Source organism: Ovis aries, chromosome 22 (genome assembly GCF_016772045.2).
Source record: "Ovis aries strain OAR_USU_Benz2616 breed Rambouillet chromosome 22, ARS-UI_Ramb_v3.0, whole genome shotgun sequence".
Classification (NCBI taxonomy): Eukaryota; Metazoa; Chordata; class Mammalia; order Artiodactyla; family Bovidae; genus Ovis; species Ovis aries.
Window position 1 is genome coordinate 41810910 of NC_056075.1, and position 27876 is coordinate 41838785.

General features: G+C 46.9%; 1 protein-coding gene across 1 annotated transcript in view; it reads left to right on the forward strand.

Moving 5' to 3' along the window:
* Positions 1-27876, forward strand: part of HTRA1 (HtrA serine peptidase 1) — a 59359-nt gene that overhangs the window by 3067 nt on the left and 28416 nt on the right. The gene's annotated exons all lie outside the window — the stretch shown is intronic.

Genomic DNA, 27876 nt, shown 5'->3' on the forward strand with positions numbered 1-27876 from the left:
CCTGAAGTCATTGTTCAGCGCGGTGCGTTGGCCGCCGGCTCTGACTCTGAGGCTTGGCCGGAGTGTTCCTTTAGCTGGAGTGGCTGTGGGAGGTCTTTTGGAGGAGGCGCCGCCGCTGGACTGGCAGCCTGGGGTTGGAGCGAGCCTCGTGAGGATGTGGGGAACGAGCTCCCCGGGCAGGAGCGCCTCTGCCAATCCTGGGATCACAAGGAGAGTTTGACTGGGGCAGAGAGAGAGAGGGCAGGGGAGGTAGTGGGGGCTGGTGAGCAGCCCGTGGGAGTCACGGAGGATCTTTGGATGGTGGGATGTGTTCCCATTCAAAAGACAGCACTTAAAAAAAAAATGTTTATTTTTAAAATTTATTTATTTTAATTGGAGGCTAATTACTTTACGATATTGTGGTGGTTTTTGCCATACATTGACATGAATCAGCCGTGGGTGTACACGTGTTCCCATCCTGAACCCCGTCCCACCTCCCTCCCCACCCCATCCCGGAGCACTTTCGTCTGGGTGCTGTTTCACAAAGACTTCAGAGAGGGTCTCTACTCACGGTTCTGGAAATGAGGGTGCATCATTGATTTCAGAAATCAGTGCTGCTGTCAAATGGCTGGGAAAGTGTACAGTTATACCAGAGATTAGAGAGCTGGTGTCTTCCACCAGGAACTGATTGGATTAGTTTAAAGCAGAAACTCTACACTGGTCAGGGGATTACAAAACAAACAAACAAACAAACAAAAAAAAAAAACAAAAAAAAGAGAAAGGGATTGTAAGTAATAATAATCTGATAATAAGGGCTAATATATATTTGTGCTTGTTCTGTGCCAGCCCTGTGCCAACCTGTTTGATCCTCCCAGCAACCCCAGGAGGGGTGTGCTGTCATCCTCCCGGGGTGACAGCTGGGAGAGAGAGTCGCAGAGCTGTGCCTTGCCCAGGACTTGAACCCAGGCATCTGGTCCACAGCCCATTCATAATCACTCTGTGCTGTTGACAGAGAAACCGAGATCATAAGCCAACCCCAGCTAAGCCGAAGCAAATAGCTGGAATAAACAGAGCTCCAGATGGCCGTGGCCTTGCGATGAAACACAGGACGCGTCACGGCACTCGCTGCACCAGCACAGCAGTTGGAGGACATGGTTACCCCCAGATGCCATTGAGGCAGCTCTTGCCGGAAAAAAAAAAAAAAAAAGAAAGCAAAAAAGCACAGAGGGAGCTGTGCTAGAGATATTTCCAAACCAGAGCGTTAGGCCCCAGACTGTTCTTAGGCAGAGAAAGGCTTCTTTGGATTCCCAGACATTGCAAAAAAACTAGCCAGGATCTCTGACCAGTCTCTGCTGAAAAACGGACAGGAAGCCAGGAAAGAGGCCCAAAAAAGACTCCCCAAGTATCAGAAGCCTAATCTTTTTTTTCCTCCTCGTACACAGTCCAGGAAAGCACCCCACCCCTGCCTCAAACAGCAGCCCTGAGCCCAGAGGTCCTGAAGCCCAGGGACTCCCCATCTTGGTCCCACATAAGGCCTGACAAGGAAGGGATTCTGGTGGAGGCTGGTCACGCACTCCTGGTGAAGAGCCACCACCGGCTTAGGAGTATTTTATAAGGGCTTTGCTCACTCCGGTTGGTTATCTTCTTTGGCTCCCTGTTGGTCTTGCTGTGCTGTGCTTAGTTGCTCGGTCGTGTCTACCTCTTTGCGACTCCATGGACTGTAGCCCCCAAGGCTCCTCTGTCCTTGAGGATTCTCTAGGCAAGGATACTGGAGTGGGTTGCCATTGCTCTCTTCCAGGGGATCTTCCCAATCCAGGGATCGAACCCAGGTCTCTCTCACTGCAGGCAGATTCTTTACTGGCTGAGCCACCGAAGAGTTAAAATATTAAGGTTTCATAAAATTGGTAAGCCAAGTGTCTAGAAGCCAAGTGTTTGAGTAACTTCTGCAAGAATTATTTCTTTTCCTTAAGTTATTGAGAGTTAAAGCCAAGGTTGACGTTGATGCCTGTAGCCCATCTTGGGCCTGGGGGCCTTGTACTGCAGCTTTGTGCGGCTGCTGCAGTTCCGCCGTAACCACTGTGGAGACATGTCTAGACGCAGGAGGTGAGCTGCATTGAACCTGGTGGTCCTCCCTGTGCCCCAGGGGCTCTGAAGCTGGGATGCTGGTGTCCTCTGGAGCAAGATCCCTCCTGAGTCTTTTCTTTTTCCTTCCCCATCTTCTCTGATATTAAAAAGAAAGAAAATTAATGTCAACAGAGAAACTGTGAAGTGTAGCCATCCCAAATGCTTTTCCGAAAGGCTTCCATTGAAGAGGCATGTCTGTTGCTGCTGGAAGGGCTCAGATTTCAGCTTTTAGAATTAATGACGTGAGTTCTAAGTTCATTCAGAGCATTTATTGAACACCTACTGTGTACTCAGAGGGTCCAGGTAGAAGGAGTCAGAGGTAAGTAAGGCTGGGTAGTCCATGATGTCAAGGAGTTTGTAGTAGGTCGTATCATACCCAGCTTAAGGAGTCTGATCAGTTCAGTTCAGTTGCTCAGTTGTGTCCAACTCTTTGCAACCCCATAGACTCCAGCACGCCAGGCTTCCCTGTTGATCACCAGCTCCCAGAGTTTGCTCAAACTCTTGTCCATTGAGTCGATGATGCCATTCAACCATCTCATCCTCTGTCAACCCGTTCTCCTCCTGCCTTCAACCTTTCCAGCATCAGGGACTTTTCTAATGAGTCAGTTTCTCGCGGCAGGTGGCCAAAGAATCGGAACTTCAGCTTCAGCATCAGTCTAATGAATATTCAGGACTACTCAAGAGTCTTCTCCAGCACCACAGTTCAAAAGTATCAGTTCTTCGGTGCTCAGCTTTCTTTATGGTCCAACTCTCACATCCATACATGACTCCTGGAAAAACCATAGCTTTGACTAGATGGACCTATGTTGGCAAAATGATGTCTTTTGCTTTTTAGTATGTTGTCTAGGTTTGTCATTGCTTTTCTTTCAAGGAGCAAGCATCTTTTAATCTTATAGCTGCAGTCACCATCTGCAGTGATTTTGGAGCCCAACAAAATAAAGTCTGTCACTGTTTCCATTGTTTCCCCATCTATTTGCCATGAAGTGGTGGGACTGGATGCCGTGATCTTAATTTTTTGAATGTTGAGTTTCAGGCCAGCTTTTTCACTCTCCTCTTTCACTTTCATCAAGAGGCTCTTCAGTTCCTCTTCGCTTTCTGCCATACGGATGGTGTCATCTGCATATCTGAGGTTATTGATATTTCTCCCGGCAATCTTGATTCCAGCTTGTGCTTCCTCCAGCCTGGCATTTCTCATGATGTACTCTGCATGTAAATTAAATAAGCAGGGTGACAACATACAGAACAGAACATACAGAACAGTCTGGGGCCCAGTGCTCTGGTTTGGAAATATCTCTAGCCTTGACATACTCCTTTCCCAATTTGGAACCAGTCTGTTATTCCATGTCTGGTTCTAATTGTTGCTTCTTGACCTGCATGCAGATTTCTCAGGAGGCAGGTAAGGTGATCTGGTATTCCCATCTCTTGAAGAATTTTCCACAGTTTGTTGTGATCCACATGGTCAGATCAGACTTTAGCGTAGTCAATGAAGCAGACGTAGATGTTTTTCTGGAACTCTCGAGTCAGCTTACCACTTTCTAAAGGGATGATGTCTCTTATGTGACACTCTCTCAGTTTCAGTTTCTTCATCATAAAATCATAATAAAAAATCATAATAAAAATAATGGTGCCTACATACCTATGTCATAGGATCGTTGAAAGATGGAAGCAGCTAATTATATGAACTTAGTGCTTAGAATCGTACCCAGTGCGTTACTGGACCTGGATCCGTGTTAGTTGTCGTAATCATCATCATCATCGTTTTCACAGAGCTAGCCATGAGGAGTCAGCTCAGTGGAGGTAGCGCTTCTCACGGTGTCCTCCTGGGGATAAAGTGTGTGGGTGGGTTAAAGGGAGGCCTCACAGAGGGCGAGGGTGACGCCAGGCCCGTGTCCCGGAGGCTGACTTGGAGTTCGCTAACAAATATGTTAGGAAAACTTCTCTGGACAGAAGGACTCAGAGGCCACCTTGCCTGTCACCCTTTGAATCCCCCAGTCACAGTCTGCATCACCTAAGAAGCTTGTGACTTCTCTGGGCTGAAGAGCTGCCTGTCTGGAACACCTGGGATTTTCCAAATGTCATCTGGTTCACCCTTCCTAGGGTTTGTGATGCCCAGGACAGAGCAGTACATAGATACCCTGAGACCCTCTTGACTGATGCTTCGCTTGTTTTCCATGTTTCAGGCATTCCTTATGAGGAAAGGTTGGTCACCAAATTGAGAGTCCACGAGTGGCCTATTATTTTAGATCCCCTGGACAAATTGTCATGTCAGCACTTGCCATAAAAGCAGTCCTACCCAGCGTCATGTGACAGCAGCTGGGCCCTCATCAGGAGGTAATTATGTCTCCTTGGGCACATGGTGGTTTCAGAGGGCACATTGTTGTGGCTGGAATTTTCGATAGTTTTCAAATTTGAATAAGCTCTGTCTTAATGAGTCAGAGCCTTGTGCAATATCTTCAAACCTCAGGAAACATCTTTCTCGTTAGTTGTGCAATCTGATCTCGAGAAGAAGACGGTAGGCCTGTCTGCCTGATGAATTTTTTTCCCTCCGAGTTTGGCAAGATCTGCAGTAGAGTTCCCTTGCACACAGTCTCAGGCGAGATTTTACTTGATCATCCAACAGTTGAGTCATCTCACACCCCGTGACTAGGAGAGCCCTCTCTTTGTTGCCAGTATTCCAAGTGGTCGTCACTACTTGGTGGGGATGGATGGACACAGAGGGTTTCGCCAGCTGGGGTTGCCCAGGCCGATGGCTGCCAATTGGATACAGAGGAGCAAAGGCTCAGCGTTCGGCAGTCACAAGTGCTTCTCTCTGGCAGAGACTGAGCTAGCCTGGGGGAGAGGGGAGAAGGGTTGGTATTCTCCTGGACAGCCAGGTGCTGGGCAGCAGCACTGGATGGAACCATGACCAGGGGACCTCCCACTGCTGGGTGCTTCCCGGGAGCTGGGTGCTTCCTGGGAACTGGGTGCTTTCTGGGAGCTGGGTGCTGTGCTCTTGGTATCACGGGCCCACCTTGTGTGTCCCTCATCGCCACCCAGGGAGAGAGCAGTGTTATCTCATTGTCCAACTGAGGAGTAGATGAGGCTCCGAGAAGTGAGTGATAACTCTCAAGGGCTACTCAGGAGAGGGAGGTGGAGGCAGAATATGAACCCAAGTCTGCCCCATTTCCCAACTGTTCTTGAGACATCTTTGACTCAAGTGTTACTTAGAAGCATGTTATTTAATCTCCAAACCCTTGGGGATTTTCCAGCTCACCTTCGGTTATTGATTTCTGGTTCAGCTCCTCTGTGGTCTAAGAACATACTCGGCCTGGTTTCTGTTCTTTTAAATCGGTTATAATGTCTTCCTTGGTCCAGAACATGGTGTCTCTTGGTGAATGGTCCGTGTGAGCAGCAGAATTTTCTGGTGCTGGATGGAGTGTTTTGTAAACATCATTTAGGTCTAGTGGATTGATAATGCCGTTTGGGTCAACTGCGTCCTTACTGATTTTCTGCCTACTTGGTCTGTTGGTTCCTGAAAGATAGGGGCTAATGTTTCCAGGGTTTATTCTGGAGCTCAGAACTGCTGTCTCCTAGTGCTGTCTCCTCCATCCTCTGACAAGTACAACTGTGTGCATACACCTTCCACAACCCATCTCTAACCACATCAATGCTCCACCCTCATGTTTTCTGGGATCCTGTGGAAAAAGAACCCTCTTTTCCTGCAGAGACGCTGTTGACTGGTCAGAACCACCAGTTGGCTTGTGGATAGAATCCCAGAGCTCGAAATCTGAGTGTGGAAGGTTCTTGAAGGTCCCATAGCCCGACCCTTCACTTTAGAGAGAGGCACCCAAAGGGAACATGACTCTCACAAGCTGCTTAGCTCATTGGGGCAGGAGGGTTGGTGGGCTGATGTGGGTTCCACACTGGAGCCCTTTGCTCCTCAGCTGTCCCTTCCTGCTAAAACAGGGGGCTGTTTGGGAGAGGTTGGGGTCCACGCACACCATTTCCATGAGGCAGGGAGACAGTGGGCACTTTCATTTAGTCTCTCATTACAAAATGATGCTAAAGAAAGCTTCCTCCACCCCCGCCCAAAATAATCTGCTTGGATTGGAAGATGATCAAAAGGCTATCCATATAATGACTGACTTCTCCTCTCAAGAGTTCTAAGCACCTATTAATGCCCTTGAACCATAATTACAGTCCTCCTGCTAAAAAGAAAAATGTCAGTATAAATATCATAGTAGATATGCCAGATAAGTCAGGGCTGAGATGCTTCAATAACCTTTCACTGTGGTTTGATTTTCTTTGGGACGAATATACCAAGATTTTCCTCTCTCAGCATAAAGGCTCTTTTTAATTTCTCTTCACCATGCTGCTTAGACATCATGGGAAATGCTTTGATGGCATATTACACTATACCAGTTCTTGAAAATTACACTTTAATCACATCAAAAAATAAATAAATAAAAAGAATAAAAAGATCTAGGATTCCACCGTTATTCCAGCAGCTTCATCGTTTCTGTCCCGAGTGTTACCACCATTTGCTTAGCTAGTCCTTTTTATGTTCATTTGGGCCGTGCTTTCCCCAAACCGAACATTTTTGTGTTTATGGCTTTCTGTATCTGGTTATTCTTTAGGGATAGATACTAAAAAGCACAGTGACTGGATGAAAGGGTGAGAGTTTTTATGGCCCATGGTGTATGTTGCCAAATTATTTTCCAGGGGATTGTACCCATATTTGTTGCCATTGGCTATAGAATTAACAATCTCCTAAGTCGCTGAAAGCTTCGGCAACCAGGAAGAAACTGTCCCCAAAGAAATCCATGAGGATAAATGGAATACAATGGTACTAAACCACTCTACTCCATCAGTAAATTACCTGGTCTGTCTTTACGTGACTTTTATTCCCAGGTCGACTGCTTTTAGGAGATAAATAACGTTTGGGGTAGAATGAGAACTTTTAAAATTTGATTTTACCTGCTGAACGTGAAAGAAAAGAAAGTGAAGTTGCTCAGTTGTGCCTGACTCTTTGTGACCCCATGAGCCCACCAGGCTCCTCCATAGGTGGAATCTTCCAGGCAAGAGGACTGGAGTGGATTGCCATCCCCTTTTCCAGGGGTTCTTCCCAACCCAGGGATCGAAGCCGGGTCTCCCACGTTGCAGGCAGATGCTTTACTGTCTGAGCCACTAGGGCTGTCTGACCTAATGGGGATTGTGTGGGCCAACATTTGTGTTCTCCCTGCGGGGCCAGGACCAGCAAGGGGCTGTGAAAGCCCAAGGTCACACACCAGGCTGTGACAGAGGCTCTGAGTCCCTGGACGCCCAGCCCAGGGCTCTCTGCTCTGTCTCCCGGATGCTGACTCAGTTCAGGATGCAGGAGGAGGCCAGACTGTTTGTGTTTGTTTGGAAAAATGAACAATATGTTTACTGGAATGTTTGGTTACACATAGACCAAAATACAACAGGAGCCACATATGTAAAATACAAGTTTCCAGTAGCCACAAGAAAGAAGTAAAAAGAAACTGACTTTTCCCCTTTTGTAATGCAGTTCTACTGAAATATTATTCGCCTACCATAAAAGTCACCCCTTTAAAGCAGACAGATCAGTGTATTTACAGAGTAGTGCCAACTGTCATCACTGTGTAATTCTAGAATACTTTCATCATTCCAAAAAGCAACCCAGTACCCATTAGCAGTCACCCCATACTTCCCAGAATTCTGCCCTCGGATCCATGAATCTGCTTTCTGTCTCTATGGATTTTCGTGTTCTGGGCATTTCATATAAATGGAATCATACACTTGTGGTCCTTTGTAACTACCTTCTTTCACTGACTGTAATATTTTCAAGGTTCATCCATCTTGTGGGTATCCGTGCTTCACCTTGTTTTATGACCAAATAATATTCTGTTGTGTGAGTATAGGAAGGCCAGACTTTTATTTTATCCCCTCTTCCTGATTAGGGTTTCCCTAATCCCAGCCCCAAACATTACTTTAAAAGTCTAGACAGCTGAGGCGGCCCAGAAGAAGCTGGAACACAGGCTGCAGGAAGCCAAGATGGAAAATAAGAATATTCTATAAGAATGGGAATTACGTACTGAAAGGGAAAGATCAGGAAATGCACTTTTCATATATATTAGACCGTATAATTTTTTCGGGAGCTGGAAAGGATGTTGGAAATGGTTTAGTCATCCCCCTCACCTTACTGATGAGGTAACTGAGGCCCAGAGAAGGGAAGTGGCTCATCTTGGGTCTTAAGACCCACTTTTTGCTTCTCACTTAAGCCAAAGATTTCTTCTGAGTTTTGTCTCAGTTTTGCAAGCTCCCCTCCTCTTAAACGGAAGACGGTTTACTGTTTAGTCGCTAAGTCATGTCCAGCTCTTTGCGATCCCCTTTGTTGCCCGCCAGGCTCCTCTGTCCGTGGGATTTCCCAGGCAAGAGTACTGGAGTGGGTTGCCATGCCCTCCTCCAGGGGATCTTCCCGATCCAGGCATTGAACTTGCATCTCCTGCTTGGCAAGTAGGTTCTTTACTACGGAGTCATCTGGGAAGCTCGAGGATAGTGCCTATCAGCAAATGGGCAGAGGCGGTACCTCTCTGGATAGTCCCTACCCAAATGGAGGGTCTTGGCTCACCATCACATCCTTTTCCCCACACTTCCCCATCTTCTAACCCCAAGTTCCGGGCCCACCCCTCTCCATCAGGGCCTGCAGGAGGATGGCTGCTGACAGCTCAGGAGTGTGTCCCAGGCCCTTCATCGACAGACCGGTCACCTCCCAGCCTGCTGCTTGAGGCTGGAGGCTTCGCGGAAGCCTGAACTGCCTTGGCCACTTCAGACACAACAAGCAGGAGGAGCTGGAGCAGGAAAAGAATCGGGCTGAGAAATCTGGGAAGGTCAAGACCGGAGCCAGATGCTTATCAGGAGGAAAGTTAATAGTGTTTTTGTGAGCTGAGCAGTCAGCCGTTTCCCCAAAGATAATAATAGACACATCATGCTGGGTGTTCAGGAGACTTCTGAAAAAAGAAATTGTGCGGTGGAATGGATTGGAAACTCTTTTTCTTTCTTTCTTTTTTTTTTTTTTTTACTAATACGTCAAACAGGTCAGAAAAAAAAAAAAACAACTATGAAAGGCAACAATACCCAGCAAACCCAAGCATTCAGCATGGGTATGCAAGCGAGGACTTTTTTCTTTTTTGCCAGTGAGACTGAAAAGCGATTACCAATGACAGGCACCTTTAAACATAGATGCATTGTTCTAGAAAAGGCCTTTTACCTTTTACCAGTAAAGTTGAAACTGCAGAGAACTGGGCCTTGCTTATGGCTGACTGGCCAGCTGGCCGGGTGCCCCCTGAAAGCCGTTCCTCCTCAGGGGAGGCTGTCTTAGACTTGTTTGGGTTGTCTCTCTCCTTCTTCACTTCACCTGCCCGAGCCTTTTCCAGCATCACTGGTGGCAGCCTCGGCCCAGCCCCTGCAGACAGGCACTCTCTCAGGGCACATGGAGGTGGGGGACGGGTTTGCAGTCTGAGGTCTGGCGTCAGGCGAGCTTTTCCCACTCTGAGCCGTCTGGGAGACTGTGCCGGAAAGCCAGGAGCTGCCAGGCCTTGAAAGTGCCAGTGCGGGCTGGAGATTGAGGCCAGGCTCCCCGGCTCCGCCCCATCTTCCTCCTTTATTCAGTAGGAGCCGAAAAATGGGTCACACGTAACCCTCCTCCATTTTGCTTTTATATTTCTCTGCAAAAGAGAGAGTGTAGTGGTCCTTTGTGAATTAAAAACAAAAACAACAAAAACAAAAAACAGTTGCTACCTGTGAATATTCAGTTTCTTTTCACAAGAATGGGGCTTAGGGCCTTTGGCCCTAGGACCCTAGGTTCCAAAGCTGTGTCTTTTTTCTGTTGCATGCTTCCTGACGTTTTGCAGACAGTGGCCCTGATGATGTACAGGATTTCCGGGTGGATTTTAGACCTCAGTTGGCCGCCTTGGCCTCAGTCAAGAGATGCTTCTGTCTCCCTCCTGTGTGTTTTCCCTGTAGGGCTCAGAGAAACCTAGCTGCGCTGGCCCCTCTGCCCTGGAATTTGCAGTCACAGCACTGATTAGAATGGGGGTCTGATTTCCTGGAATGTGCAAGGTCTCGCTTCTATCTCTGCTGCCTCCATGCTCCAGACCAGCGCGGGGCCAGACTCCACGTTGGAGCCGTGGCTGACACATGTCCTTGGAATCTAATGGAGCGGGGCAGACAGAATGCAGTTGCTCAAACTGAAAACATGGAGAAAATGAGTCTGGCAGGGCATCTTTGCCACCTTCGCTAGGTGATGCTTTTTTCTTCTCCTCCAGGCAAGTGCTCTGCCAAAAAGGAGGCCCCATCCCCTTTGCGGACTTCCCAGGTACCTCAGCAGTAAAGAACTAACCTGCCAGTGCAGGAGACATAGGTTCGACCCCTGGTCCAGGAGGATCCCCTGGAGAAGGAAATGGCAACCCACTCCAGCATTCTCGCCTGGGGCATCCCATGGATGGAGGAGTCTGGTGGGCTACAGTCCATGGGGTTGCAAAGAGTCAGATACCACCCAGCAACTAAACAACAATCCCCTTTTCACATCCCAGGTCATTATCCATTAGGAACCTGTTTAAGTCAATGTCTCTCCTGACCCTCAGGGGGAAGGTAGTCCAAACTCAGTGGAAGAAGAGGAGGCGTCCTGAGCTCCTCTGGTACCCCGGCTCCTTTAACTGCCACCTGCCTGCTCTTCCTTCTCCCCCTTAGCTGGCCAGTCCTTCTCCTCCTGTGCCCCTCGAGGTAGCGCTCAATCCATCGTGCACCCTCACGAAGAGAGCTTTGCTCAGTGAGAAAAGCATCCTTGTGCCTCCCCGGAGTGTGGACCAGCTGCTCTCCCAGCTGTGCGGTGTCAGGTTACTTAGCCGCCTGCCTCCCGGTGTGGCTCCACGCGCCTACACACCTGGCCCAGCTGGGGCCCTGGGTGCTCGCGCTCAGCCAGAGGGGTGGACACCTGCCATCCAAAGTCCTGATGTGGGGGGCGGCGTGGCGGGGCTCGTCGCTCACGGTAAAGTTCAGTCTTTCAGCTTCTGTCTCTCCACGGTGCCAGTGGCTTGCCTTGGCTGGCAGCCCTCTCCCTCTCTCGGGTCTGTTCTGGCTCCGTCAGGGGCTGGGGTTCCTTTGGCTCAGGGCAGTATGATGCCCGACATCCCTGTCCCCCACCCCTCCCCAGCCTTGCCAGGCTCCATTTGGCTTCGTGGTCAAGGTGCTGAGCAATGAGACTGGGCCGCTGGGCCCATGCGGATGGTGTGTGAGTGATAATTTCCTCCTGGGGATGAGGAGTCCTTTCTGCACTTGGGCCTGGATTTATTTACCAAGCAAGTAGCCTCTTCGTAGTTACTTTTAATCTTGCCCTACTAGGGACAAAGAAATGTTCACATGTGACCCTGGGACCCTCTACAGATGAATAAGGGGACAGCCTTGGGCATACATCCGCTGGCAGTGCATTCTGAAGGGTCGCTGGTTTCTAGGCCTGAATCTTGGCTGGTCCTTGGAAGATGGGGGCTCCAGAGACTGGCTTCCTATGGGGAGCACCCTCTTGGGGTGCTTTGACTGGGGTAGGGTGGCTGATGACAGGCGGGGAGTGCATCCCTGACCCCTTACTCAACTGAGCTGTTCCTAAGGCTATTTAAACTTTCCCTGACACCCACTGCAAGCCTGCTGTGCTTGCTCCTTTATTTACCATTTCTGAGCCTAGGGGAGACTGGCTGGCTGTGTCTGCTGGTGGCCAAGAGAAATTTCCCAAGGCTTCTGGGCAGAGAGCAGTGGTGGGTCCAAGCTGGCATCTCAGGGGTAATTACTCTTCCTGGCCTTTCCAACGAAAATGGAAAGGTTTTCTACTGGCTTTCATTTCCAACCTCTGTACAATGGATTTATGCCCTTGCCTTAATAAGAACTTGATCACTTATGCCCAGGTGCTCTCAAGGAAGAGAGGGCTGGACCCAGAGTGCTCAGGGGATTGTGTCAAGTGCAGGAGAGCCAGCCGTGCAGGACAGTGGCTGCCCTGACTGGTCTGCCACAGCCCCTTGGCGAGTAGACCCCAGACGAATCCAGCCATCATTTTGTCTGAGTTCCTGTCTTCCTATTTTGTCCTTTCCCCTTTGTTGGTGTTAACTCACTGAGTCGTGTCTCACTTTGTGACCCCACGGACTGTAGAATGCCAGGCTTCCCTGTCCTTCACTATCTCTGCTCAGATTCATGTCCATGGAGTCAGTGATGCTATCCAACCATGTCATCCTCTGTTGTCCCCTTCTCCTGCCTTCAGTCTTTCCCAACAGCATCAGGGTCTTTTCCAATGAGTTGGTGCTTTGCCTCAGGTGGCCAAAGAGTTGGAACTTCAGATTCAGCATCAGTCCTTCCAATGACTATTCAGGGTTGATTTCCTTTAGGATTGACTGGTTTGCTTTCCTTGCAGTCCAAGGGACTCTCAAGAGTCTTCTCCTAGCACCACAATTTGAAAGCCTCATTTCTTCCTCACTTAGTCTTCTTTGTGGTCCCACTCTCACATCTGTACATGACTACTAGAAAAACCATAGCTTTGACTATATGGACCTTTGTGGGTAAGGTGATCTCTCTGCTTTTTAATACGCTGTCTAGGTTTGTTGAAACTTTCCTTCCAAGGAGCAAGTGTCTTTTAATTTCATGGCTACAGTCACCATCTACAGTGATTTTGGAACCCAAGAAAATAAAATCTGTCACTGATTCCAGTTTTTCCCCTTCTGTTTGCCATGAAGTGATGGGACTGGATGCCATGATCTTAGTTTTCTGAATCTTGAGTTTTAAGCCAACTTTTTCACTCTCTTCTTTCACCCTCATCAAGAGGCTCTTTAGTTCCTCTTCACTTTCTCCCATTAGAGTGTTATCATCTACAAATCCGAGGTTGTTGATGTTTCTGCTGGCAATCTTGATTCCAGCTTGTGATTAATCCAACTTGGCCTTTCACAAGATTTATTCTACATAGAAGTTGAATAAGCAAGGTGACAGTATATAGCCTTGTCATACTCCTTTCCCAATTTTGAACCAGTCAGTTGTTCCATGTCCAGTTGTAACTGTTGCTTCTTGACCTGCATACAGGTTTCTCAGAAGACATGTAAGGTGATCTGGTATTCCTTTCCCCTATATGCTGTCAGTTGTCAGGACTGGGCTGTGCTATGATTAGCAGTCTTTAAAGTATGACCGTCTTTGTGTGAGCTTGTGATCAGTCATGTCTGACTCTTTGTCATCCCATGGACTATAGCCCACCAGGCTCCTCTGTCCATTGCATTTTTCAGACAAGAACACTGGCGTAGGTTGCTATTTCTTCCTCGAGAGGATCTTCCCGACCCAGGGATTGAACCCGTGTCTCCTGTATCTCCTAGCATCGTAGCCAGATTCTTTACCCACTGAGCCATCAGGGAAGTCTGTGACTATGCAGGAGATGCAGGAGACATGTGTTCAGTCCCTGGGTCGGGAAGATCCCTTGGAAGAAGAAATGGCAATCTGTTCCAGTATTCTTGCCTGAAAAATCCCATGGACAGAGGAGCCTGGTGGGCTACGTCGATAGGATCACAAAGAATCAGACACGACTGAGCATGCACGAACTGTCATGACAAAATTTGGTGGCATTTAAAGTCGAAGAAGTTAGGTGAAAAATCACAGATGAATTCTTCCCTTTCTCTGTGGAGCCAGGAGGGACCTTGGAAACCCCCCAGTTGAGCCTCCATATTTTACAGTGGAGGACTCTTCGGCCTAAGGGGCTCGCCTGAGGTTGTGCGGTTTGCCTCGTGGAGAGTGAACTGGGCCAGGCAGCTTGGATCACGGGAGATGACCTGCCTTCCAGCACACGGGGTGCTTCCTCGGCTCCTAGGCAGGCTGAGTCTGCCTAGGCTCAGCCAGATGAAGGCGTCGTCTCCAGCAGGTCCTGGGCAGTGGCATCATAGCAAAGCAGTGTTGTTGTAGTCTGTAATTCAAGTTTTGGTGGATTTCCCTAGTTGTCTGGAGCTTTCACAGGGTTGGGATATCTTAGAGACCATCACTCCTGCCCGTCTTAATTTTCTATTGCCGGTGATAAAGGACCGCAAACGAAGCAGCTTTAAAACCACCGAAAGGCATTATCTCGAGTTACATGAAAAGATCCTCAGGCACAGTTCCCTCTGCTCATCGCTTCCCTGGGCTGAAACTGAGACACTGTCCAGGCTCAGGATTCTCTTCCAAGCCCACTGGTTGTGGACTGAATTCACCTCTTAGTCTTTACAGTGAGATCCCCGTGTTGTCGCTGCCTCTAGATCAGGGAGCGACTGATGCTTCTCAGCTCTTCACAAGCACTTTGGATTTTAAATCAGATGAGGTTGGAATATAGACAGGGTCTGCTTCATGGGTGTGTAATCTATTCAGAAGGACCCCCACTCCCAACTTAATGCTCTGCTCACCATCCTGGAGTTCTTGATAATTTTGAAACAAGGGGTCCCTGCATTTTCCCTTTGCCCTGGGCTCTGCAAATTATCTAGCTGGTTCTCAGTGTGGGACAGGGCATTAAAATGCCAGTGATTTGACCAATCTGCTCCTGCAACTGATTTGAATTTTGAGAACATGCTGTTCCTGTTGAATAAAGGGGGATTTATTTCTTTTCCTTAGAATACACTGCGTTCTGTTTTCCAAATTAGCCCTACTTATCAACCCTGTGGAGAATTTGGAAAGCGCGATTGTTCTTGCTGGAAGTGAAGGTTGGCTTGTTAATCCTAAATCCTGGCTCTGAGTTCTTGGGCCTGGAAGTGAGAAGCTGGTTCCCACAACCGCAGGGGCCTCGGGGGGCTGGAGGCTGGGTGAAAGACCGCAGAGGCAGAGCAAAGAGCTCCAGCTAGGCAGCCAGACAGATGGGGTCGGCCTCCCGCCTCTGCTGCTCGCCAGCTCTGAAACTTTGAGCATTGTGCTTGACTTCTGTGATCTTCCGCCTCCCCATCTCTGTAGATTGGGGGTAACAGTCTCCTGCAGGCTTGCAGGGATAATTAGAGAGAACGGGTATTCAGTGCCTAGCTTTGCGCTTGACACATGCATAGTAGATGCTCCGTAAATATATAGTCGTATTCTTGTTGCTGCTATTTATTGCCAAGATTGAGAGCTGGGTGGGATTTGACTTGCTGTTGGGGAGGAGAATCTGTATGCTGGCCAGGAAGGAAAATGTGTGTGTGAATGCAAGACATGGGGTGGAGCGTGGTGTTTTCGGAGTCTTGGTGAGAGGTTTGCACGTGTGGAGAGCGTGCATTAAGGAATCTTGGGAGATAGAGTTGGGGGCTCATAGCCACGTGACGGAGGGAGCTGTGGATGAGATGGGGATGGCTGTAGGAGCCCTGCAGTAACTTCATGCACCCCAAGTGGTAATTACTGACGGGAGACGTTGAAAACTGACCTGCCTGAATTAGAATGTGCAAGTGGGATTCTTAAAAGTTTCGGAAGTGCGGAGGAAACTCTGGGAGGTGTGGAGATGCACCTGGGAGGCTGAGTGTAGGGTGGAGAGCTGGGAAGTGATAACCCAGCCTGTGGCCCCGAGACAGGGGTGGGTTTAGTGCTTTTTGTGTTTCTCATTCAGGAATGTTCTGGGGTTGGAGTCCAGCTTGGTCTTCTTGTCTTTCCCAGGAAACCGTCTCTTTTTGAAATTTTTAAAAATTGTTATTTTTTTAAAAAAATTTTACTTATTTTTATTTTATTTTTTGGCCTCCTGGCATGTGGGATCCCTAGTTCCTTGACCAGGGATCTAACCCGAACCCGCTGCATTGGAAGCACAGAGTCTTAACCACTGGACCACTAGGGAAGTCCCCCTGCAAGCCATTTCTGTCCTAGGGTAGATAACAGACACAGAAGTGACTTCAAAGCACCTAGCTGTATTTATTAATTAAACCCGAAGAAAAATGATCCTTCTAGATTTACTTTCCCTGTAGCCATATCCCTGAATGTCCAGCACTCTGACAGGATGGGAGATGACAGAGTGAAGGAGACAAGGTTTTAACCAACTGCAGTTTAAATATTTCACTTCTGCAGATTTTCCAGAAGCTTTTGACAACTGAATGCTTTGCTAGGGCCCTCATGGGTCAAATGCAGGCTCTAGGCCAAAACCTTGTCTACCTTCCCTATAAATCTTCTTCTACTTTGATTATTGTAGCTGTGCTGGACTGCAGCATTATCCACTGGAGAGAGCCCAGGAGACCAGGCTGAGGTTCCCATAGTTTCATGGTTTGTGGACACTGGGTGTCTTAGTAATTGCTCCAAAATCACTGCAGATGGTGACTGCAGCCACGAAATTAAAGGATGCTTGCTCCTTGGAAGAAAAGCTATGACAGCGTATTAAAAAGCAGAGACATTACTTTGCCAACAAAGGTCCACCTAGTCAAAGCTATGGTTTTTCCAGCAGTCATGTATGGATGTGAGAGTTGGACGGTAAAGAAGGCTGAATGCCGAAGAATTGATGCATTTGAACTGTGGTGTTGGAGAAGACTCTTGAGAGTCCCTGGGACAGCAAGGAGATCCAACCAGTCAATCCTAAAGGAAATCAACCCTGACTATTCATTAGAAGGGCTGATGCTGAAGCTGAAGCTCCAGTACTTTGGCCACATGATGTGAAGAACCAACTCATTAGAAAAGACCCTGATGCTGGGAAAGATTGAAGGTGGGAGGAGGAGGGGAGACAGAGAATGAGATGGTGGGATGGCATCACTGACTCAATGGACATGAGTTTGAGCAAGCTCCAGAAGATGGTGAAGGACAGGGAAGCTTGGTGTGCTGTAGTCCACCGGGTCACAAAGGGTCGGACAGGACAGAGCGACTGAACAACAACACTAGGCCAAAAGGAGCTGACAGTTCCATTTATCTGATAGTTAGGTCGCAACAACTTAATAAGTTTTTGTGTCCTTGTAGCATAGTAGTCATTTGACAAAAAAAGGGAAAGAAGGAGGGACTTCCCTGGTGGTCCAGTGGCTAAGACTCTGCCCTCCCAGTGCAGAGAGCTTGGGTTTGATCCCTGCTCAGGGGAATTAGGTCCCACATGCCACAACTAAGAGTTTGCATGCTGCAACTAAAGATGCCGCAGGCTGCAACGAAGATCGCCAAGATCCCGAGTACCCCAACTAAGACCCAGCACAGCCAAATACACAAGAAAGAAAAACGACATTTTAATTTTATTAGTCACTCTCCACAGTTACTTACAAAATTAATACAAATGATCTATGCACACTCACTGGGAGCCACACAGCCTCTCAAATCTTAGATTCAGATTGGACAGTTCCACCCATTTCCAATTCAACATTGATTTTTGTATGGTACTTGCTTTTAATCACAGAGACCACCACCACCCGACATCCAGATTCACAAACGTACGGAATGGCTGAAAAAATGTAATGCAATCTGATTTTGAGATTGTGAACTGCCGAGAGCTTGTTCTCAAGGTGTCCAACAGTGTTTTCCCAGGAAACTTGAAATATCCTGGGAGTTTGCTATGACACTCTGGGGTGTCTCTGGGCTGAGTTTGAGAATGAATGCATTAGGATTGGAAAGATTGCTTCCTGCTTCACACCTTATCTTTACCTGACTGTTTTGCCTTAAAGATGAAAGAAGCACATGTTTTAATGTATTTAAAGCGCATGTGCGGTTGTGTGTCAAATCTTTGGAGAGAAACACAGATAAAAGTCTGTCCTTTGATTCATAGCCCCCTCAATGCGATTTTCATTTTCACTGCAGCCAGTGTGATAACTTCAGTGTGATAACGTATGTCAAATACTTAAATTACTGCCTGGCCTTTTTTCAGTAAGCGCTTTATAATGGAAGTGTCTGCTATTCTAATTTTTTTTTTTTTACAAAAATATTTATTTGGCTGTGCCAGGTCTTAATTGTGGCACAGGGGATCGTTACTCTTTGTTGAGCTTTGTGGGATCTAGTTCCCTGATCAAACCTGGGCCTCTAGCATTGAGATCATGCAGTCTTAGCCACTGGACCAGCAGGGAAGTCCCTGTTATTCTAATTTTGATAATAAACATTGGAACTTATCAACAGTATGTGTGCATTTCCCTCTCCTCCTATTAGGATGTTGTTGAAAATAGTTAAGAAGTATTACTTGTAAAACCCCAGAGATGAGGGTTCCAAGGAAGCAACATTTGCTGAGTTTTGTGCGTGACTAATAGAAGGCAATGGCACCCCACTCCAGTACTCTTGCCTGGAAAATCCTATGGACGCAGGAGCCTGGTAGGCTGCAGTCCATGGAGTCGCTAGGAGTCGCTAGGAGCGACTTCACTTTCACTCTTTACTTTCGTGCATTGGAAAAGGAAATGGCAACCCACTCCAGTGTTCTTGCCTTGAGAATCCCAGGGACGGGGGAGCCTGGTGGGCTGCTGTCTATGGAGTCGCACAGAGTCGGACACAACTGAAGTGACTTAGCAGCAGCAGCAGCAGTGGTTTATAAAGAGGAAAGATGAATCATTTATTATCTTTGGATGGGAATCTACTTTAAAACTCATAGAACTATAGGAAATGGCTACTCTTAATGGGTCATTGGTTGTGTTAAAATCAGTAATGATAAATATTTACTAGGTAAGTGGAAAGCTCCATCTTTGTAAAATGTCATGACATCATTTTGCTAATCTTAGTTATTGGAAATTTTTCTGTTTGAAATAAAATCACGTAGTGAACCTTTCAGTTCTCTCTTTTCGAGAGTCATCTTTATATCCTGCATTCTTTTCTTTGCACATAAATTTTAGAAATAACTTGTCAGTTTCTGCAAAATTTCCTGCTGGGGTTTTTCATTGGGACTATGTTGAGGTATGTGGGATCTAGTTCCCTGACCAGGGATCAAACCTGGGCCATAGATCAATTTTGGGAGAATTGATAGCTTAATAAGAGGGAGTCCTCTGACACAATGTGATGCCTCTGTCCATTTATTTACATTTTCTTTATTTCAGCAGTGCTTTGCAGCTTTTGGTGTACAGGTCTTGCACATATTTTATTAAACATTTTCCTAAGTATTTAATGGGCTTCCCAGGTGGTGCTAGTGGTAAAAAACCTGCCTGCCAATGCAGGAGATGCAAGAGACATGAGTTCAATCCTGAGTCAGAGTCATCCCCCAGAGAAGGAAATGGCAACCTGCTCCAGTATTCTTGCCTGGAAAACTCCATGGATGGAGGAGCCTGGTGGGCTACAGTCCATGGGGGTCTCAAAGAGTTGGACATGACTGAGTGACGAAGCACAGCACCCAAGTATTTAATATTTTTGGTGGTGTTATAATTGATATTTTAAAAATTTTCAGTTTCCAGTTGTGTACTGATAATGCATAGAGATACAATTAATTGTACATATTGACATGTTACCCTGTGATGTTGATAAACTCTCTTATTCTAGGTAATATATTTATAGATTCTTTTTTTTTTGTAGACCCTTAATGTCATCTGCAAATAGAGACAGTCCTATGTTCTCCTTTCCAATCTCTATGCCTTTAAATTTATTTTTCTAATTAATTATTCTAAGACTTCAATAAAATATTGAATAGATGTCCTTGCCTTGTTCTCATTTTTAGCTGTGTGTGCTATGCTTAGTCACTCAGTCATGTCCCATTCTTTGAAACTCCATGGATGGTAACCTCCCAGGCTCCTTTGTCCATGGAATTTTCCAGGCAAGAACATTGGAGCAGGTTGCCATTTCCTTCTCCAGGGGATCTTCTAGACCCAGAGATAGAACCTGTGTCTCTTGCATAGCATCTATTTTTTCACCATTAAGTATGATGTTAGTTTTAGGGGTTTTTGTTTTGTCAAATTGAGGGAAGTCTCTTTTAGTTCTAGTTTGCTGAGGTTGGTTTTAATTTTTTAATCATGAATGGATATTCAATTTTGTAGAGTCTTTTTTTTTGTATCTATTGAGATGATTGTTTAGGTTTTCTTTTTTAATATGTTAGTATGTGGAGTTGCAAAAAGTTGGGCACGACTGAGCAACCGAACTGAACTGAATAGGGAATTACATTGCTTGATTTTCAGATGTTACGCCAACTGTATTTATCCTTTCCTTGGATAAGCCTCACTTAATCATGATATGGTATCCTTTTTATTATATTGATAAATTCCATTTGTTAAAAAATTTAAGGACATTTAGTCTCTGTTCAGGCTTCCCTTGTGGCTCAGAATACTCATAATACCTGAGCCCTGGGTCTGATCCTTATGTTGGGAAGATCCTCTGGAGAAGGGCATGGCAACCCACTCCAGTATCTTTGCTTGGAGAATCCCATGGACATAGGAACCTGGTGGGCCACAGTCCATGGGGTTGCAAAATTGGGACATGACTGAGCAACTAATACTAGTCTATGTTCATATTGGATATTAGCCTATAATTTTCTTATGATATTGTTGGCTTTTATATTAGAGTAATGTTGAGTTCATAAAATAAGTTGGATAGTAGTTTCCTTCTTCAGTTTTTGGAGAAAGTTTGTGAAATGTTAGTATTGTTTTTTCCTTAAATGTTTGGTGGAATGCACCAATGAAGTCCTATGGGCCTGACATTTTCTTTGTGGAAAAGTTTTTAACTACAGATATAATTTTTTTTTTTTACTAGATATACTGTTGTTTGGATTATCAGTATCTTCTTGAGTGAGTGTTGATAGATTATGGCTTAAAAAAATCTGTCCATTTTATCTGAGCTGTAGAATTTATGTGCATGATTTTGTTCATGATATTTCCTTATCATACTTTTAATGTCTGTAGGATCTGTAGTGATGCTCCCTTTTGGACTCTGTACGTTGGCCATTTTTTGTCTTTTATCTTTTTTACATTAATCAGGAATGTAGATAATACCTTACTTTCATGCTTCTGAGTTGCCAGCTTTTTATAAATGGCTGGCCATTACTGAATGCCAGCCAATTCTAGCTTTCTGTGATAAGGGAGCAGCTAGAAGTTCCAGGTCTTGACTCTGCTTGTCATTACCTTCTGCCATGTCAGTTCTGGCCTAATTAAACAAGGCCCTCACTTTGCAGAGGGAGTTATATTTGTCTTCTGGGGCAGCTTGGTTGCTCCAGGGGAATCTGAGAGTGCAACTGGGCTTCGGTTCAGGTGAGGCTGTTCTGCTGACCCAGCTCTCATCTAGCTCTGCAGTGGCTATGGGGCGCTCTTACAAGCTGGGGAATGGAGGTACACATCAAAGCCAGAAAAACTGGTTTACCACACCGTTTCCCTTTGCTCTCTGCCTCTGCGCTGGTGGCCGTAATGGCCCTGTTAGGAGGAGTCTCCTAAGACATACACAAATTTGCCGAGGTTGGGAGAGGGGTTCTCTGGACATATTCACCTCTCTCTTTACTTTTCTGCTGTGCTGCAGAGGTAATTGGTGCTCAACCCTGTCTGGAGCTGCCTACTGAGCACCTCTGCCAGTTCTTTAAAAAATTTTTTTTTATTTTTAAGCTGTGCTGTAACTTGGCCAAGCACTTTATCGTACACAGTAGCTCATAAAGTCAGTGACAAAAACACTTGGAAGTAGGAGACTTCCTTGGCGGTCAAGTGGTTAAGACTTTACTTCCCAATGCATGGGGTGCCAGTCAGTCCCTCATTGGGGAGCTAAGATCTCACATGCCTTGGGGCCAAAAAAACCCCCAAAACATAAAACAGAAGCAATATTATAACAAATTCAATAAAGACTTTTGAAAAATGGTCTACATCAAAAAAAATCTTTGAAATAAAAAATCACACACACACGGAAGTAGATGGGCTTTGCTGGTAGCTTAGTTGGTAAAGAATCCTCCTGCAGTGCAGGAGACCGGGGTGCAGGTCAGAAAGATCCCCTGGAGAAGGAAATGGCACCCCACTCTAGTATCCTTGCCTGAAAAATCCCATGGACAGAGGTCTCTGGAGGGCTATACAGTCCATGAGGTCACAAGAGTCAGAGTGAAGACACAACTTAGCAACTAGACCACCAGATAAGACTTGGAGGAGCCTTCCGCCTAAGGTCACACAGCCAGGAAGTCCTGGACCAGATGTCTCACTCTGATCCTTCTGAGACCAGAGCTGGTGCTGTGACCCATCCTCCCCGTGCTGACTGGCTTGGATGCCCCAGGTCTCTGTCTGTCTCCATCACTCAGAGAGTGGGTCATGGCAGAGACAGGTCCATCTCTGGAATTCTCCACCCAAGCTGATCCCTCTGGGAGGAAGGTGGTTGACTCACAGTTGAAATCACAGCAGATGGGGCCAACCAGGGTTTCTAAAGACCATGAGGCAGCAGCAGCAGCTTCCTCTAGTTTGATGGACAACTTTTAAATGGAAACAGACTCTAACACCGAGTCAAGCTGCTCTTCAGTTCAGTTCAGTTGCTCAGTCGTGTCCAGCTCTTAGCGACCCCATGAGTCCCAGCACTCCAGGGCTCCCTGTCCATCATCAAATCCCAGAGTTCAGTCAGACTCACGTCCGTCGAGTCAGTGATGCCATCCAGCCATCTCATCCTCTGTCGTCCCCTTCTCCTCCTGCCCCCAATCCCTCCCAGCATCAGAGTCTTTTCCAATGAGTCAACTCTTTGCATGAGGTGGCCAAAGTACTGGAGTTTCAGCTTCAGCATCATTCCCTCCAAAGAAATCCCAGGAGAAATCTGATCTCCTTCAGAATGGACTGGTTGGATCTCCTTGCAGTCCAAGGGACCCTCAAGAATCTTTTCCAACACCACAGTTCAAAAGCATCAATTCTTCAGTGCTCAGCTTTCTTCACAGTGCAACTCTCGCATCCATACATGACTACTGGAAAAACCATAGCCTTGACTAGACGGATCTTTGTTGGCAAAGTAATGTCTCTGCTTTTCAGTATGCTATCTAGGTTGGTTATAACTTTTCTTCCAAGGAGTAAGCATCTTTAAATTTCATGGCTGCAGTCACCATCTGCAGTGATTTTGGAACCCCCCAAAAATAAAGTCTGACACTTTTCCCACTGTTTCCCCATCTATTTCCCATTAAGTGATGGGACCAGATGCCATGATCTTCATTTTCTGAATGTTGAGCTTTAGGCCAACTTTTTTACTCTCTTCTTTCACCTTCATCAAGAGGCTTTTTAGTTCCTCTTCACTTTCTGCCATAAGGGTGGTGTCATCTGCATATCTGAGGTTATTGATATTTCTCCCGGCAATCTTGATTCCAGCTTGTGTTTCTTCCAGCCCAGAGTTTCTCATGATGTACTCTGCATAGAAGTTAAATAAGCAGAGTGACAATATACAGCCTTGACATACTCCTTTTCCTATTTGGGACCAGTCTGTTGTTCCATGTCCAGTTCTAACTGTTGCTTCCTGACCTGCATATAGGTTTCTCAAGAGGCAGGTCAGGTGGTCTGCTATTCCCATCTCTTTCAGAATTTTCCACAGTTTATTGTGATCCACACAGTCAAAGGCTTTGGCATAGTCAATAAAGCAGAAATAGATGTTTTTCTGGAACTCTCTTGCTTTTTTGATGATCCAGCGGATGTTGGCAATTTGATCTCTGGTTCCTTTGCCTTTTCTAAAAACAGCTTGAACATCTCAAAGTTCACGGTTCATGTATTGCTGAAGCCTGGCTTGGAGAATTTTGAGCATTACTTTACTAGCGTGTGAGATGAGTGCAATTGTGTGGTGGTTTGAGCATTCTTTGGCATTGCCTTTCTTTGGGATTGGAATGAAAACTGGCCTTTTCCAGTCCTGTGGCCACTGCTGAGTTTTCCAAATTTGCTGGCATATTGAGTGCAGCAACCCTTTTATTCCTCATTTGAAAACTGTGTTTGGAGAAGGCAAACACTTCTTTGGCTTGACGTTTTGCCCATCTTTGGACTACTGGTTGATTCTGCTTTGGTTCAGTTGTTTCTGCTCTATTTATTTCTCCCATTGACACGGATCCACCAATGATAATAGAGGTAACTTGTTGCATTTTCATCTAAGCTGCACAATTAAAACTTGTCCCTTGGGCTTCTCAGTGTGGTCTGTGTTCCCACTGCCCCTGTGTTCTGTTTACTCATCTGCAGAATTAGGCGAGTCCTCTGATGCTGAAGCTGAAACTCCAGTACTTTGTCCAGCTTATGCAAAGAGTTGACTCATTGGAAAAAAACCCTGATGCTGGGAGGGATTGGGGCAGGAGGAGAAGGGGATGACAGAGGATGAGAAGGCTGAATGGCATCACTGACTTGATGGACATGAGTTTGGGTAAACTCCAGGAGTTGGTGATGGACAGGGAGGCCTGGCGTGCTGGGATTCATGGGGTTGCAAAGAGTCAGACACGACTGAGTGACTGAACTGAACTGAACTGTGCCCAATCTCAGATTCCACTATCTCTTTCTCTTGCTGTAGCATGTTGGAATGAGAGGGAGAGACAGGGATTAGATCATAGAATGTTGGAGTGGGAATAGACTTCACAGCTCATTCTAGAGGTAATTGGCCCCATTTTACAGACGGAGAAATGGAGACCACCCAGTAGGCTGTGGCTGGAACCCGGGCCTTCTGGTGTCCAAGCTAGCTCTGGACACTGCTCTCCCATGTTGCTGTCCCAGGTGGATAGACCCTGGAGCCCCTTTCTCTAGTGGGTGTGAGAAAGCAACTGCTTCTCATTTTAGCTGGAAAAACCCATGCTCATTTTCATCCCTGATGTGGGCAGATTCTCCCAGGCCTTTGTGGGAAGTAGAAAGAGGAAGCGGGGGGATGATTTTTAGTGGCAGGGCTTTAGTAACTGTCCTTCTTGTGAGGTTCTCAGAATCTCCACACTTCCCTGGGGCTGCAGGTCTTGTTGGAGTTAAGCCTTCTCTTGGCCTTTCCCAGGGAGCAGGTCCAAGGAAGCCCAGAGGTACTTGTTTACAGCTGTCTCTGGGTGATGTTTGCCAGGTTCTGAGTAGGGGAGGAATGTTTCTATCCCCTTATTTATTTCTCCCATTGGAGAACTTGGAGAGACACACCAGTTAAGTCACCACAACTACCTGGAATCCTGGGAGGACAGCAGATATGTTTGGGGCTGGAAATGTATTTTTGCTCGGGTTTTTTTGTGATTCATACACTCTGTGAAGGATATTTAGTGTCTATGTAGAAGTCATTTATTGTCTGTGAGCCTCAGTTTCTCTAAAGGTTGTTGTTGTTGTTCAGCTGCTCAGTTGTGTCTGACTCTTTGTGACCCCCATGGACTGCAGCTTGCCAGGCTTCCCTGTCCTTCACCATCTCCTGGAGCTTGCTCAAACTCATGTCCATTGAGTCGGTGATGCCATCCAACCATCTCGTCCTCTGTCAACCCCTTCTCCTCCTGCCTGCTATCTTTCCCAGCATCCAGATCTTTTCCAACAAGTCAGCTTTTCACGTCAGGTGGCCAAAGTATTGGAGCTTCAGTGTCAGCCCTTCCAGTGTGTATTCAGGGTTGATTTCCTTTAGGATGGACTGGTTTGATCTCCTTGTAGTCCAAGGGACTGTCAAGAGTCTTCTCTAGCACCACAGTTCTAAAGCACATGGGAACAATATCCAATTTTCCTCTTCCACAGAAAGGGGATCATGCTGCTGCTGCTGCTAAGGCGCTTCAGTCGTGTCCGACTCTGTGCAACCCCATAGACGGCAGCCCACCAGGCTCCCCTGTCCCTGGGATTCTCCAGGCAAGAACACTGGAATGGGTTGCCATTTCCTTCTCCAATGCATGGAAGTGAAAAGTGAAAGTGAAGTCGCTCAGTCGTGTCTGACTCTTTGCGACCCCATAGACTGCAGCCCACCAGGCTGCTGTGTCCATGGGATTTTCCAGGCAAGAGTACTAGAGTGGGGTGCCATTGCCTTCTCCGAGGGGATCATGAGGGAAGGTTTTCTGATAGTATAATATGAAAGGGCCCTGAAAACCAAAATAACCAAAATGATGCTACTGTAAATATGCTGAGTTAGTTAATCTTGCCTAGTAGTTGCAGACCTTTTCCTGTACCTTAGAAAAATCAAGCTGTGCAGAAGGGGAGTGGATTCCAGTCCTGAAATAAAGCAGTGCAGAGTCCAGGAGCTGGGACAGAGAGGGGCCCTTTGGTTTTTGATGGTCTCTCACTTCCAGGAAGGAAAGTTGGGAGAGGCAGGCTGGTCCCCAAGATGTCCCTGTGCCCAGGAGTATAGAGCTGAGAACTGAGGTCCCTGGTGGGGTCACACAGCCACTGGGGATGCCTGTGGATATACAGTTCCGAGAGCCATAGAGGACTTGAGAATGTCACAGGTTTCACAGCCTGGAGCCATGGCTGTGCCCCAGGCGTGGAGGCATTCTGTGTGTATGTAGTGTAGGAGTGCATGTATGTGGGTATATGTGAACGTAACTGGGTCTATGTGAGAATGTAAGAGAGTGTGTGTATATGAAGCTGTGTTTCAGTAAGAGTCAGATGGAGTTTGTATATATGTGTGTGCATGAGGGTGCGTGGATGTCTTTATATGTGTGTGTATGTGTGTACATGTGAGTGTGTGTGTATGTATGCTCATGAGTATGAGAGTGAGTGTGTGTATATGTGTGTGTGAGCATGTATTCATGAATGTGTAAGTGTAGGTGTGGGTTTTAGTGTGTGTGTGCGTGTGTGTGTGTTGGGGGTGGGCCACACAGACCCTTTGTTCGTGAGCGGCAGTTTTGCAGGCCAATGGTTTCCTTTGAAACTTCAGGCTTCTTGCGAACCCCACTGTGTGAATGGGCAGAGAGGCAGACCAGGGCCTCTCAGACCATCTGTGGTGAAGGATCAGGGTTTCTTCCCTTGTTATTTCCTACCCATCATGGATCAATATGTTCATAGCATATGCTAAAAATGAATTACTACCAAGATGTAATAAGAAAAGACACAACCAGCCCCATTTACAAATTTTTAGATTTCTCTGTCAAATTTCTTTGTAGGTTTCTGGAATCTCCCTGTGAGTCCCCTCTCCCCGGGCTGGGTGGCAATGCGGCTGGCAGAGTGCTGGGTGCAGCCCTGAGCTAGACTCACGGCTGAGGCAGAGAGGAGGGGAAGGCAGGGTGTGGGATTCTTGGCTGCAGGCTGACCTGGACCCCCTCTGCCGTCCAAGCAGAGAGACTAGGGGTATGACCAGGTGGCACAGGTTTGGGGTCAAAGTAAGAGGCTCAGACTGCCTCTGCCACTCAGGTACCCACAGAATGGGGACTCGGTACCCTGAGTCTCCAGTAGCTCATTTCTGAGTCAGGTGCTGTGGGTGCGTGCATTGGGTTGGTGGCAACTAACTTCTTGCCTTCCTCGAAACCGTATGTGGGATCTGTGATAGCTTTGTCTGAAAGTGGCTTTGTAAATGCCCACGGTATGGGGATTTCCTAATTATAGTGCATATATTTACACAGAGAATTTTGGTCATTGGATTTTTCCCTTTTTTTCCCCCCAGTAGAATCAAGGCATCTTTTGGCCTGGGATGTCTTGGGGTGGGAGGAGTGGAGTGAATGATTAAGATGGAAAACTGCTGCGGGGACAGAGGGGAAGACACTATCTGTGCCTTTGCCTTAGTGCTTTTTCATAGTAGCCTCTTCAGTCTCTAACATCTGATGGGCATCTCATCAGAAACAGCTTCAACCCTCCCCTCGACGGTGGTGGTATGCTGAGAAGGGCTGCTGTGTGGTTCTGGGGGAGTCTGGGAAGGGACACTGGTGGATGGTATGTCAAGGTGACCCTTGGGCCACCCGCTGTTGGAGGTGGGCCCAGGTATCTGCTGATGCCTCTGGGTCAACGTTTTTGTGATGAAATAGTTGAGACCAGGGAAGCCAAGCAAGCAGGTCATCTTTGGTGGGTGTTGCTGCCTCATCTGGGGCTTCCCTGGTGGCTCAGTGGTAATGAATCCACC